The sequence below is a fragment of the Neovison vison genome, chromosome 9, assembly GCF_020171115.1.
Source record: "Neovison vison isolate M4711 chromosome 9, ASM_NN_V1, whole genome shotgun sequence".
NCBI lineage: Eukaryota > Metazoa > Chordata > Mammalia > Carnivora > Mustelidae > Neogale > Neogale vison.
This window is the reverse complement of record NC_058099.1, coordinates 94,256,159-94,269,285: the sequence shown is the minus strand read 5'-3', so window position 1 is coordinate 94,269,285 and position 13,127 is coordinate 94,256,159. Positions and strand designations below refer to the sequence as shown.

Here is a 13,127-nt window from a genome sequence, read left to right as displayed (position 1 = left end):
AAGAATTTTTTAAGCATTCCAAAAAATTAAACTATAGCTTTCTTATTTTTTAAAGATTTTATTTATTTATTGGACACAGAGAGATCACAAGTAGGCAGAGAGGCAGGCAGAGAGAGTGAGGGAAGCAGACTCCCTGCTGAGCAGAGCCTGATGCAGGGCTCGAACCCAGGACCCTGAGATCATGAGTTGAGCCGAAGGCAGGGGCTTAATCCACTGAGCCACCCAGGTGCCCCAAACTATAGCTTTCTTGAGAAATTGGTGTTTATTTATTGGTTTGCTTCTTTAGACTCTTAGGCTCTAAAAGACAATTAAATCTGCTTAGTAAGTATCTTAAATAGGGGTCCCTGGGGAACCCAGTCAGCTAAGCATCTGACCCTTGATCTCAGCTCAGGTCTTGATCTCAGGGTTGTGAGTTCAATCCCTGTGTTGGGCTCCATGCTGTGGTGGAGACTACTTAGGAAAAAAATTTTTAAAGTGTCTTAAATGAGAAAAAAAAATTAACATAAGAATCATTGAGTAAAGAAGGCAGAAAACAGAGTATATAGAACTAGAAAAGATAAGGCAAAATCAGGTGTGAAGTTATCTAAAATTCACACCAAAAGATCCTATAGATTTTCCAAAACCATTCCAAGTGCTAAGAAGCAGCCCAGTTGTTCCCCATTCTGAGATCAGAGAAAAAATTCTCCCTTGGGCTCTCATAAGGAGGGCATTGTGTAATGAAACAGTAACCTAGAAAACTCATCGTAACAGAAAAACTCATTCCAAAGCCATGTTGAATACCTAAATGCTAATTTACTCTAACAGGGTTTGGGCTTCTTGGATTTCTGCCAAATAACTAGGTTTCAGTTCCGGAATACTTGAGGAAATGTTCCTGTGAATGCAGTAAACCTTTGTGGCCCACAGACATTTGGGCTTTTCCACTTGGTTATGAAACACAGGGCTCTAAATATCTGGTCATTATGGTATCTGCTAATGAAAGGGGGGGGGAAGGAAAGTGTTTTTCTTCCAGATTCCACAAGCGCCATGTTGCCTTTCTGCCCCTGAGAAGGGGGCAGGAGACGAAGAGAAAATGTTTTCCTCTCTATCTTCCTGAAGCAACTTTCACAGAAATTAAATTTTTATTGACTAAAAACCAAACATAGTCGTTACTATAGTGGCTACAGGAAGTTAAGTCTATTATGTGGAAACAGGTGCCACGAGCAGATTGAGGCCAGTGAGAAGCAGGGCGTCATGGAAGGGTTTAGGGGCAGGTGTCTGCAGAAAGAGTCCACTCGGAGAGGTGACCTCCACATGGACCTTTAGGGTGTGTGGGAGGGAGTGTGTGGGTAGGGGAGCCCAAGAGACAAGCTGGTGTTTGGTGCACTGTGGGTTTGGAGCAAGTATAGCTCATCAGATTCTTTGGGAGCCTGATTGAAATAACCCCTGAGCACTGTCCAGTTGTATTGGATTTTATTTTTATCAAGTGAACTCTGCTTATTAATTCAGTTTTTAAGAGCCCGAGAGAGAGGGATGGAAGGTTGATGCCAAAATAGCGGTAATTACTACTTTTCCTATACCCTGTATGTGACTTGGGAACTCATCTTGTCAATACCTAGCGACTCTTTCTTAACCTCTGAATGTAGGCCTGTAGGCTGGCTTGTGACTTTTTGTGCCCACAGAATGTGCTGGAAGCCATGACGTGCCATTTCTAAGCGTAGGTTCTCAAGAGGCTTTAAATACTTCTTTCTCTCACCTTCTCTGTCTGTCTGAACGTTGCACAGCCACGATGGAAACACATCCAGGCCAACTTGTTCAATGATGAGAAACAAGGCCCGTTTACTCTTACCGCTCTGGCTGATTGTCGGACTATGCTAGCCCTGTGTTAGATCAGCCAGCACGTGTGGCCCAAGCACCAGGGGAGCACAAGGGCCGGAGGAAGTCCAGGAGAGAGCAGCTGAGCCTCTCCCAGGGCAGCAGAAGTGCCCTGCTACTCTAGATCTGTGAGCAAAACCCCATGCTAATTGTCTGAAGTCTTTGAGTTTGGACATGGTTGTTAGGCAGCAATAGCTAACTGATACAGGATGGTTCCCTGCAACCGTATTATAATTAATAGGAAAAAACTTTCCCTATGGCCATAAGTAAAAGAATACAAATGCAAATATTACAAAGAAAAACAACCACACCTTGACATTCTGGTTTGTGTTTTAGGGTCTTCTAAGCCAGTGAGCATGGACTCCCCTGAGAGCCCGAGTAGCTGTGAGGAAGTAGACAAACTGTAGTTCCTAGACTTGCAAAATGGAGCATCAGACCCTAGACAACTGGTTTTTAAAACACTCCCGCCTGGGATTCCCAGCATGACTGTGAGGAGACGGCCATATGTCTGTCTTAGGAATAAAGTCTCTGAAATTTAAGTCCCATTTTCCCCATCTCCTTCTACTTTACATGACAGAGGGTTGTTTTCTCTTCAAATATCTTTAATTACTCTTAAATTGCATTGCACCTGCTCCTGTGAATTCTCCAGCAGCTCCTTTCTTGGGGCAGTGTTTTCCACTCCGCTGGTTCATGTCTCATCGCCTCTCCTCAGGGAAAGGAAGCAGGGATGTGCACAGAAACACTTGTCACAAGCGAAGCTGGAAAACAGCAACTTTTAATTGGGTTCTACGGTGGTTTCTATGGCCACTTCTGACCCCTGACATTTTCTTTTCTTTGAGTTTTGTCATCAGTTTTATTGTGAGCAGTTTGGTTGGGCTTCATGTTTGCAGCAGGAAGGAGAGGCACAGGGAGACCGGCCCCTCTCTCCTGTGAAGCCCCAGCATCTGTTACACGGTGGCTGAGTCTCATTATTGCTGCCACTGCTGGGCTGCCAGGTCTTTCGAGAGCAGGCGGGAGGGCTCTGGGATTCACTAATGACTCCTGGAGAGGTGCCCGAGGAGGGTTACCGTCTTGGGGAGGCCATTGTGAAAACGTGCCTGTCTGTGTCCTGCAGGAAATGAAAGAATCCTTTCCTTTCAGCATGGCTCAAGGAGGCAGTACCAGAAGTCTTAGGACCTCTGTACAAGAAAATTAGGTTTCAGTTTATAAAATACTTAGGAACTTTGGGGATCTTCACGCTCTTTCTCCTTTTCAGAAATTAAAGAATTAGAGCAGTGTGGTATGATGATGTTTGAGATGGGGCTGGAGTGCTGGTTTTGACCCGTACTTGGGTTTCCTGGCTCTGCTGTGTGAACTGTATGCTTCATGCCCTGTTACTTCAGTTCTCGGAGACTTCACTTCCTACCTATGAAGTGAGAGTGATATTAAATTTGTCATAAATATTAAATGTGTATAAGGCCCAGCAAGCTTGGAGCATAAATGTAGTCGGTAAATGTGGTTCATTTGTCGTTCCTCTCTTCCCACCTCTCCTGAGTTTTAGCTTTTTGTCTCCTTGTTTGCTTGCGTGTGTGAGTGTGTGTGTGTGTGTGTGTGTGTATGTATAAATATATATATGTGTGTGTGTGTAAACTTTTTTTTCTTTGTAGAATGAAGGATGTGTTTTTGGAAAACAAGGCATTGATACAAAAATCTTGAAACTGTACTTTTTACCTAATAATCTCACTTACGTAAATGTGTACTGAGACAATGGACCCAATTTTTTGAAGTACAAAGGTATATAGTCATAAAGAGATCCTATTTTTGCTTCAAAAATATGTCCTTCCTGGTCATTTTCCTGTTTACCGTATTCTTAAAAAAGGTACCATCTTCACACTCTTTTTTTTCTTTTTTAAGTCATTTGTGCTATTCATTACTTAGTCTCATTATTGTTTCCATGCAGTCAGTAAATTCCTATCCCTTCCCCAAATCATTAAAAAAGAGACCAGAACTAATTCCCCATGGGCTCAACATGAATCACTTCCTTCTAAAAAAAGATTGTCAAATAGACCTATTTCTTTAGTCTAAGCAGCTAGTTTCCAGGAGAAGCAAAACTCTGGATTATAACCCATCTTACATGTTTATGCATCTATTGGGAGATATTTCATAATAATAAACTATGTCAGTTCCTCATAATATTTGGAATTAAATGGTCTTAAAGTACACTAAGAAAACAGTCCAGGGGCACCTGGGTGGCTCAGTGGATTGGGCTGCTGCCTTTGGCTCGGGTCGTGATCTCAGTGTCCTGGGATCGAGCCCTGCATTGGGCTCTTTGCTCAGTGGGGAGCCTGCTTCTCTCTCTCTCTCTCTCTGCCTGACTCTCTGCCTACTTGTGATCTCTCTCTCTCTTTCAAATAAATAAATAAAATCTTAAAAAAAAAAAAAGAAAAAGAAAACAGTCCAGAAAGCATTCAAAATAAAGAAAAGGGAATTCATCTTGACTAGTCACTTGCTGCTTGCTCATCCCAATGCTGGGGTTTTCTAAGGAATTGCTTTGATAAAAACAAACAAACAACAAAAACCCCTGCCGGTAAGCATTTTAATCCCCCATTTCCTGAAAAGGAAATTCAGCTTCAGAATTTCAGAGGGCTTGCCTACAAACCAAGAATTTGAAAGAAGAGTTGCTGGACTTTAAAATCCATGTTCTTCCTTCTATTCCCACCTGCCTCCAAGGCAGTTGATTCTTAGATTGGCTATGCATTGTATTCATTTGGAAAGCTTAAAAAAAAAAAAAAAGAAGAAGAAGAAGAAGAAGAATACCCAACACAATACTGAAAAAGAACAAGATTGGAAGACTCATACTATCAAATTTCAAGACTCCAGTCATCAAGACTTCAGTAATCAAGACTGTGTTCATTGGTGAGACAGAAGACACACAGATCAGTGGAACAGAACAGAGAACCCAGAAAAGACCCAGACAAATACAGTCAACTGATCTTTGACAAAAGAGCAAAGGCAATGCAATGGAGAAAGCTTTTCAACAAGTCGTGCCAGAACAATCGGAGTCCTCACATAAAATAAAATTTTAAAAATGAACCTAGTCCCGGACCTTACACTTCTATAAAAATGAACTCAAAATGGATCATAGACCTGAATGTAATATACAAAACACTTAAACTGTTAGACTAAGACATAGGAGAAAAGCTATGTGACCTTGAGTTTGAGGATGAGTTTGTAAGTATATGAAACAAATCACGATTTATTAAAGAAAAATTGAGAATTCAGACATTGTTAAAATTAAAAACTTCTGTGGTCTAAACCCTGGAAAGAGAACCAAGGGACAAGCCACAGACTGGGAGAAAATATTTCCAAAACACATATCCAATAATCGAAAATATAAAAACAACTCCTAAAACTTAATAAGAAAACAATCAGATTTTTGAATGAGCAAAAGATCTGAACAGATGCTTCACCAAAATGCTTCACCAAAGAAGATATACAGATGGAAAATTGTGGCATGTAAAGAGATACTCAACAGCATTTGTCATTAGGGAATTAAAAGTTAAAACAGTAATTGATCAAGTTTTAGAATATAGGTGAGGTTCAGTGGGGTGGAGGCTGGAGCCAACGACCAAGAAAGAATTCTTGAGACATCTTTGGTGCAAAATGGTGGTTTATTAAAGCACAGGGACAGGACCTGTGGGCAGGAAGAGCTGCTGCCCCAGGGTTGTGAGGGGTGGTAGGTTCTGTGTGATGAGGTTGGGGAGGTAAGGCAAGGGAGGTTTCTATAGAACTTTCATATGCTTAAGAGGACCTTTAAGATATGGGATACCAATGACCTTGCCATTGTCAAGGTCTTTTTTTCCCTTCTTAGCAAGGTATTAACATTAAGATAGGTGGGAGATTCCTAAAGAATGTCACATATGTCCCACCCAGGAGTGGGGGTGGGGGAAGGTTGCAGGGTGTCAGCTTTTGTCCTCAGCCAGCCTTCTGTTCCCTCATCAGTAATGAAATAACACTACACGTCTATTATAGTGGCTAAAATTTAAAAACTGGCATCAGTTAGCTAAAGCTATGGAGCAACAAAGTAGTCTCGTTCATTGCTGGTAGACACTTCAATCTGAGGGGTTTGAAGTGGCAGGGGTGTGGGAGGGTGGAGTACCAGGTGGTGGGTATTATAGAGGGCACAGATTGCATGGAGCACTGGGTGTGGTGAAAAAATAATGAATACTGTTTTTCTGAAAATAAATAAATTAAAAAAATTTAAAAAAAATAATAATATGTAGCAGATGTATGTTAAACTAAATTAATTTCCTTTTATTTAACTTGATTACTTGTATTAAAATAAATTATTAAAGTAAGTGTTATAAAAAATAGGAGAAATTTGCTTATTATCTAATCACTTTCATTTCTTGAACTGTACCTTGGTTTTATTTTTATTATTTATTTATTTATTTTTAGCAATCAGACAACAAAAAGAAATAAAAGGTATTCAAATTGGCAAAAAAAAAAAGAAAGATACTTTGGTACTTTCTTACAAAGATAGGTGTAGTCTTACTATATCATTCAGTGATTGAACTACTACTACATATTTACTGTTTTGAAAACTTATATTCATACCAAAAAAAACCCCTACATAGGAATGTTTATAGCAACTATATTTATGATTTCCCAAACTAGAAGCAACCAAGAGGTCCTTCAATAGGTGTATAGATAAGTAAGCTCTGGTATACATCTATATAATGGGAGATATTAAGTTGTTAAGTGAAAGAACCCAATAGGAAAAGGTTATGTATTTTATGACTCAGATTACATGACGTTCATGAAAAGGGAAAACGACAGAAATGGTAGAAAGATCAGTGGTTTCCAGGGGTTCAGGGAAAGGGTTGATTAAGTGAAGCACAGAAAATTATTTAAGACAGTAGAACTATTCTGTATGATAACTATAATGGCAGATATATTATGCATTTGTCAAAACCTATAGAACTTTACAGGACAAAGAGCAAACTTGATGCAAATTTTTTTAAACATTTTATTTTATTCGACAGAGAGAGAGATCACAAGTAGGCAGAGAGGCAGGTGGGGTGTGGGGAGCAGGCTCCCTGCCATGCAGAGAGCCCCATGCAGGGCTCAATCCCACAACCCTGAGATCATGACCTGAACTGTAGGCAGAGGCTCAACCCACTGAGCTACCCAGGTGCCCCAAACTTGACACAGATTTAAAAAGTTATTAAAAGTTATTTATTTACCCAGGTGCCCCAAACTTGACACAGATTTAAAAAGTTATTAGTCAGGATCCCAGGATGAAATGCAGAATTGTTACAAAACAATGTAACTGTATTGCAAATGTATTGAACAACCTCACTGAAGGTATGGAGGAGAAAATGTACTGACCTAAGTAACCTTGGAAATGAGTGGGGTCTGTAAGACTAGAGGCAGAAAGAACTGTACATAAGCATGCTGTAGTTGATAAACTTGTTTCCATGAGGGTACAGGTTAATAATTCTGATACCACTATGCATGCATACTGTAAGTCACAGTTAAGTAAATGTATAGACAATGGTGGGAGCCAAGTTTCTCACTGTTGGAGTGGGATGTTATAGAAAAGAAGAGAGGCTAGAAACATCCAAGTGATAATTGGATTAGAGTTGGAGATGTCAATATGGACTCATATTAGCATAATATAGATAAAAATAGTTACATATAGAAGTGCTTACAGGTATGTGTCTATGCATAGGTTAGTATGCACACACATAATTTCCTTGTTCTGTTGACATAAAGACCCTAGAAGCAATGTCACCCCTGTAGCAGTGAGCACACCTAGCACCCAGATCTTGGTTTCTAATATCCTTCTCCAACCAAAGGAACCAGAACTTGGATAAATGACTGATTCTAGGACTAGGGCAGGAAATACCTAAGATGAGCATGGAGCATCTTATGAGGCCCAGAAGTAAGAAGGTGCTCAAAAAAACACCACCACTACACAGGGCCAACTAAAAGAACTCCTAATAGCCAGAGCTGGAATGCTGAAACAGCACGAATAAATTAGTAGTAGATTGAAACTCAAAGTAGAAAATAAATGTCTCTATATGATATAAATAATGAAGGAAAACAGACACATTTGCTGTATCGAAGAATTCTAAAATTCTAAAAATTTCATGTAGATCCTAAGCCCCAAGGAAATGGAATATAACCCTGCATTCCTTAAGTGTGGGTTGTGTAAGGTGACTTCCTTCGGAAGAGTCCAGTAAGATCAAAAAGACAAAAGCCTAACATTGTCCTGGAGAAACCTGACAAACACTGTCTCACCCAAATGATTAGGGTCAACTTCACTACTGTCAAGTCATGTTAACATATGTGTCCTTGATCTGACGTGGTAAGAATGGCCTCCTCTTATGGTCTTCTTCCCAAAAGCACATAACCCCAGTCTGATCATGAAAAAAACATCCGACCAATCCCAGCTGAGGGGCACACTACATAGTATGTGGCCAGTACTCCCCAAAGCCATTAAGGTAATCAAAACCAAGGGAAGTCTATGAAATGCTTGCAGCCCAGAAGAGCCTCAGAAGATGGGGATCCTGGATACAGAAAGCAAATTAGGGGAAAACTGAGGAAATATGAATAAAGTATGGATTTTCATTAATAATAATGTAGTAATATTAGCTCCTTAGGGCCGCCCCTGGTCTGCTTAGTTGGTTAGGCATCCAACTCTTGACTTTGGCTCAGGTCACGATCTCTGGGTCGTGGGATCGGGCCCTGGGGCCCGTTGTGTGCTCCGCAGGACTCTGCTGAAGAGTATCTCTTCCTCTGCCTCTCATCCCATTCATGTGCACGATCTCGATCCCTCTCTCTCTCCTTCTCTCTTTCTCAAATAAGTAAATCTTTAAAAAATATGAGCGCATTCATTGTAACAAATGTACCATACTCCTATAAAATGTTCATAATAGGGGGAAAGGGGTGTGGGGTAGATGGGAAACGTCTGTAGTCTCTCTGCAGTTTTTTCCATAAACCTCAAGCGCTTCTAAAATCAAACATTTATTTAAAAGTATTTGTAATGCCTGGTGCTACCCTCAGATTCTGATTTCCTCTGGGCTGTGGCCCAACCCCGAAGACCTTAGAGAGCCGCCTCGGTGATTCCCATGTGCCTCCTGCAAAGGACCCTAAAGGAAGGGCAGATGTTCCCTTCTCCTCTCTTGTCTAATTACAGTCAGTGCTCCGACCTTGTCCTTGGTTGAACAGCAGCGTGACCTAAAGATTTTGGTGGTTTGACTGCAGCAGCTCTTTAAATGTACAGCCAGAGCTAGGGAATTAGGAAAGTGATATTTTTCATTAAATAAAAATTCTTCTCCAGGAGGCTTCAAGACCGTAAAGAGCTGAGGAAAGAATGAAGGGCAGATGGTACCAGGCGCATCATCTGTCTAAATGCGTGCTCAGCGGGAGAACCTTTCCTGCTGCTCCGCTGGGCCTCATGTACATGGAAGTGAATCATCCCTGAGGTTTTAGGTGCAGCGGGTTGGCTGTGATCGGGTGGTAGGTGCATTCTCCAGGGTCTGCTTGAGACCCGTGACGTAAAAGCACCACGAGGTGGGAAGGGCCGGTTCAAGGCTCAGGAGCGGTGAACTGCAGCCAGCCTTGTGTTTTTCTCTTGCAGGAAATCCGGCAGCAGAAGTTCCTGGGGGGATCCCATCTGATGCTGGAGATAACCGGCTCCCCCAGTCAGGGACTTGATGCTCTTGACCCCAGCACCCAGACCAGCCTCTGTGAAGAGACAGAGCCTGTGATGCGACCTGTCCTCACATACAGACAATCGTGGTGCCTATTGGACATAGCGAGGCTATATTTTCCAGACTTGCTCTGTTTGCTGAAAACCCGAAGAAGCCAGGAAATTGCTTCCTATGCCTGAGGTATGAGTCAGAGTTATCCCCCCCATCGTTTTCTTTCTCAGAAGACAGAAATAGTCATTAGTAGAAATTTCTGCTTTTTTAAAAACCTGTAAATATTTATTTTTAATTTTTATAGTTGATTTTATTATTTATTATATTTTCTACATGACCATATTAATGTATATTAATTATATATCAGATAATATAGAATATTATATATTAATATGTAATTAATATTTAATCTTCTATAATACACTAATGATATAATTGGTACATAATTAATTATATAAATAAGTATATATAATTATTTTAATAAGTAATTAATTTAAAACCTGTAAAATATTAAGCAACCAGAAAATATTTATTGTTCTTACACATAGTTCCTACACCATGGTAGGCACTGAGGGGGGCATCTGTAAAGCTAAAAATTAATCGTGGCCTTTTATTCTTTCATCTAAGTAATGCGTGAGTGTGTATTGAGTAACAGACATCTGGGCACTAGAGATGAAGAAAACTAAGATCGGTTTCCTTTCTTAAGTAGGGTGTAGTTCAAGAACTTATGGTCTAAGATGGGGGTTCCCAGTTGGAGGCGATTTGCTCCCCAGGGGACAGGGGACAGTGTCTGGAGGACAGCTGGTCGGCACTGCGGGGATGTTGGGAGGTGCTCCTGACATTGAAGGAGTAGAGACCAGGGATCCTAGGAAACATCTTCCAAAGCACAGGACAGCCTCCAACAACACAGAATTATAGGCCCCAGAATGTCCCTAGTGCCAAGGTTGACGGTCCATGCAAACCCAGTGGGCGCTTCCTTAACTGGAGCCCACTCTCCAGGTGTCAGTTAACAAAGCAAACCGTAAAGCCACCTCCTGCCCTCTCTTGGCCAGGAGGGGCTGGAACAGGGCAGGGCCCCAGCTGAAGAGAGAAGAAAGTTTACCACCCGCCATCCATGCAGGGTACGGTGGCACTGATCGGAGGACAGTTGGCATTCTTCTTTTGGTTCCCAGAATGGTAACTAGGATATCCCAGGACAGAGGGCACGTCCAGTTAAATCAGGCTGCTCCACAGATGACCTGAGCCTTCTCCTTTTTCTTAAGAGCAGCTGAGTCTCTACAGTCAGCCGCTGATGCACAGGCGTCTTAGCAAATACAGCTGATCTTTGAACAGCAGGGGTCGGAACGGCATGGGTTCACTTGCACGTGGGTGTTTTTCAATAAATACAGTTAAGTACTGTGAATGTATTTTCTCTTCCTTTGGATTTTCTTAAGAGCATGCTCTTTTCTCTAGCTTTATTGTAAAAATGCAGTATGTAAGATGTATGACATACAAAATGTGTGTCAGTTGACTTTCTGTGATTACTAAGGCTCTGTTTACTAGTAAAGTTTTGGGAAACTCAGACATCGTTCAAGGATTTTTGACAGTGTGGAAGCTCAGCCCTCCTAACTTCTGAGTTGGTCAAGGGTCGACTGTGATATTATTGAAAGTCAATGACACTTTTTAAAATTTAAACATAGCATTTGCTCCTCGGTTGGAAACTACTATAAAACTTTTGTATTGTCTTATCATATGTATGACTTACAAGGTTAAATTTTTACAAGGGGCCTTGCAGCCATGCTGCTCCATCTAGCCACTGGCCACATGTGGCTTTTTAAACTTAAATTAGTTGAGTTGAAAGAAAATTTAAAATGTATTCCACCACCACACCAGTCACATGGAATGTCCTCACTAGCCGCATGTGCCTACTGGCTGCTGAACTGAACAGTGTGAACATTTCTTTTTTCTTTTTTTTTAAGATTTTATTTTATTTACTTATTTGACAGAAGGAAAGAGATCACAAGTAGGCAGAGAGAGGGGGAAGCAGGCTCCCTGCTAAGCAGAGAGCCCAATGCGGGGCTCTATTCCAGGACCCTGGAACCATGACCTGGGCTAAAGGCAGAGGCTTTAACCCACTGAGCCACCCAGGCGCCCTCAGCATGAACATATCTACCATCACAGAGAGTTCTATTGGACAACACTGCCTTACAAACCATTTCTAAGAATGCTTGCCAGCATGTGTGGTTATTGCTAGAACAGGCTTGTTTTCTAGCCGCTGAGATCCCAGGGCAAGCACTTTGCATCATGTCGTTATCATTGTCTGTTGGAAAGACCCGTTTTGCTGGGAGGGACCGTCTTTTGTCAGAGATGCAGTTCTGTGAAGGGTTTATGTCATGGATGTTGGGTAATATATCAGACGATTGAAACTGATTTTCCAGGAGGTGTAACAGTGTAAAATTCGAGTAGCTAACCTCTGTAAGGCATTTCTGATCTAAGTCAAGTGTGTATTGTTAAATATTAATTCCATTAAGGTATGTCAGCAGGGAATTAAGATATGTGACCCAAATAGATTTCTTTCTAGTCATTGAGTATGATGGAGAACTAGCGCTCCGTGGATCTTAACTGGGGATAAGTCAGGAAGAAGGGAGGAGGGAGGAACAGAAAGACCGGGGAGCTCCTGCACAATGCGTGCGTTACCCCCACGGTGGGGCAGGCGGGTGGGTACCAAAGGGCTTGCCCGTGTCTATTTTGAAAATATTTCCCCCGTAAGTCCGCTCTACCCAGTCCAGGGGAGTACTGTTTAGAGATAGTGAGAGAAAATGATTAATGTGCCTCTTTTCCACTGTATGATGGGGGCGGGTAACCTTAAAGACATCTGGGCTCCTCCTCTAGGTAGAATTCCGTGCTCTTTGGGTGGGCCCAGATTTCACTGTCCCTCTTTCAGAAGACCCACTGGTTGTTTCCAGCAACCCCTCCCCCTAGGTCGCTTAGGATCAGCTGGTTTAGAACCACTGCCTCAGGTATTTCCTTCCAGTATCTGTGTCTGTCTCGGGCAAGCTTGCGCAGGCTGTCTATCACAACCCCTTCTTGGATGTATTTTCTTACCAGTGCCTGAAGTGATGATGCGGCGTGCTGCTGATCAAACAGGGGTCACATGTCCCCGGGACACGGTGGCCAGAGAGGACACTCAGGTAAGGAAACTGAGGAGCCCCATTTGTAGTTTGTGCTTAGGTTACAGGGTGTACTTTGAGGGGAAGGTGGGCCATGGGTGTCTGAGCAGGGCTAGAAGTCCTCTCTAAGAGGCCCTCATCAAGCCCTTGGGCAACTGTTTCGGTTGAGATTTCAGTCTGGCCCTAGAGTTTGGGTCGTGCTTGTTAAGATCAGAAGGCTGTTCCTAACTGGAGAGACGCCTAGCCATCCATCAGATGGAGAGCCCGCTCTGCTGGTGGATAGAACGCTTCAACACCCTTATCCCAACCCTCGTTCAGTCTGGAATTTCACACCATGTTGTCAAGGCATATTGGGCCTGAATGGACCTGTCTGTTTTTCACTTTTGTTTTTTCTGTTAATGCTTTTAACATAGCTCTAGTCCATTCCACATTCTCT

At 42.0% G+C, this 13,127-nt stretch overlaps 1 long non-coding RNA gene across 12 annotated transcripts in view; it reads left to right on the top strand.

Moving 5' to 3' along the window:
* The window catches only part of LOC122917739, a 120,394-nt gene that overhangs the window by 73,683 nt on the left and 33,584 nt on the right, over window positions 1–13,127 (top strand). For all 12 annotated transcript variants that reach the window (XR_006386457.1, XR_006386454.1, XR_006386458.1 and 9 more), the window contains 2 exons: window positions 9,479–9,731; window positions 12,630–12,712. This is a non-coding gene — a long non-coding RNA (uncharacterized LOC122917739). The remainder of the gene's footprint in view (window positions 1–9,478; window positions 9,732–12,629; window positions 12,713–13,127) is intronic.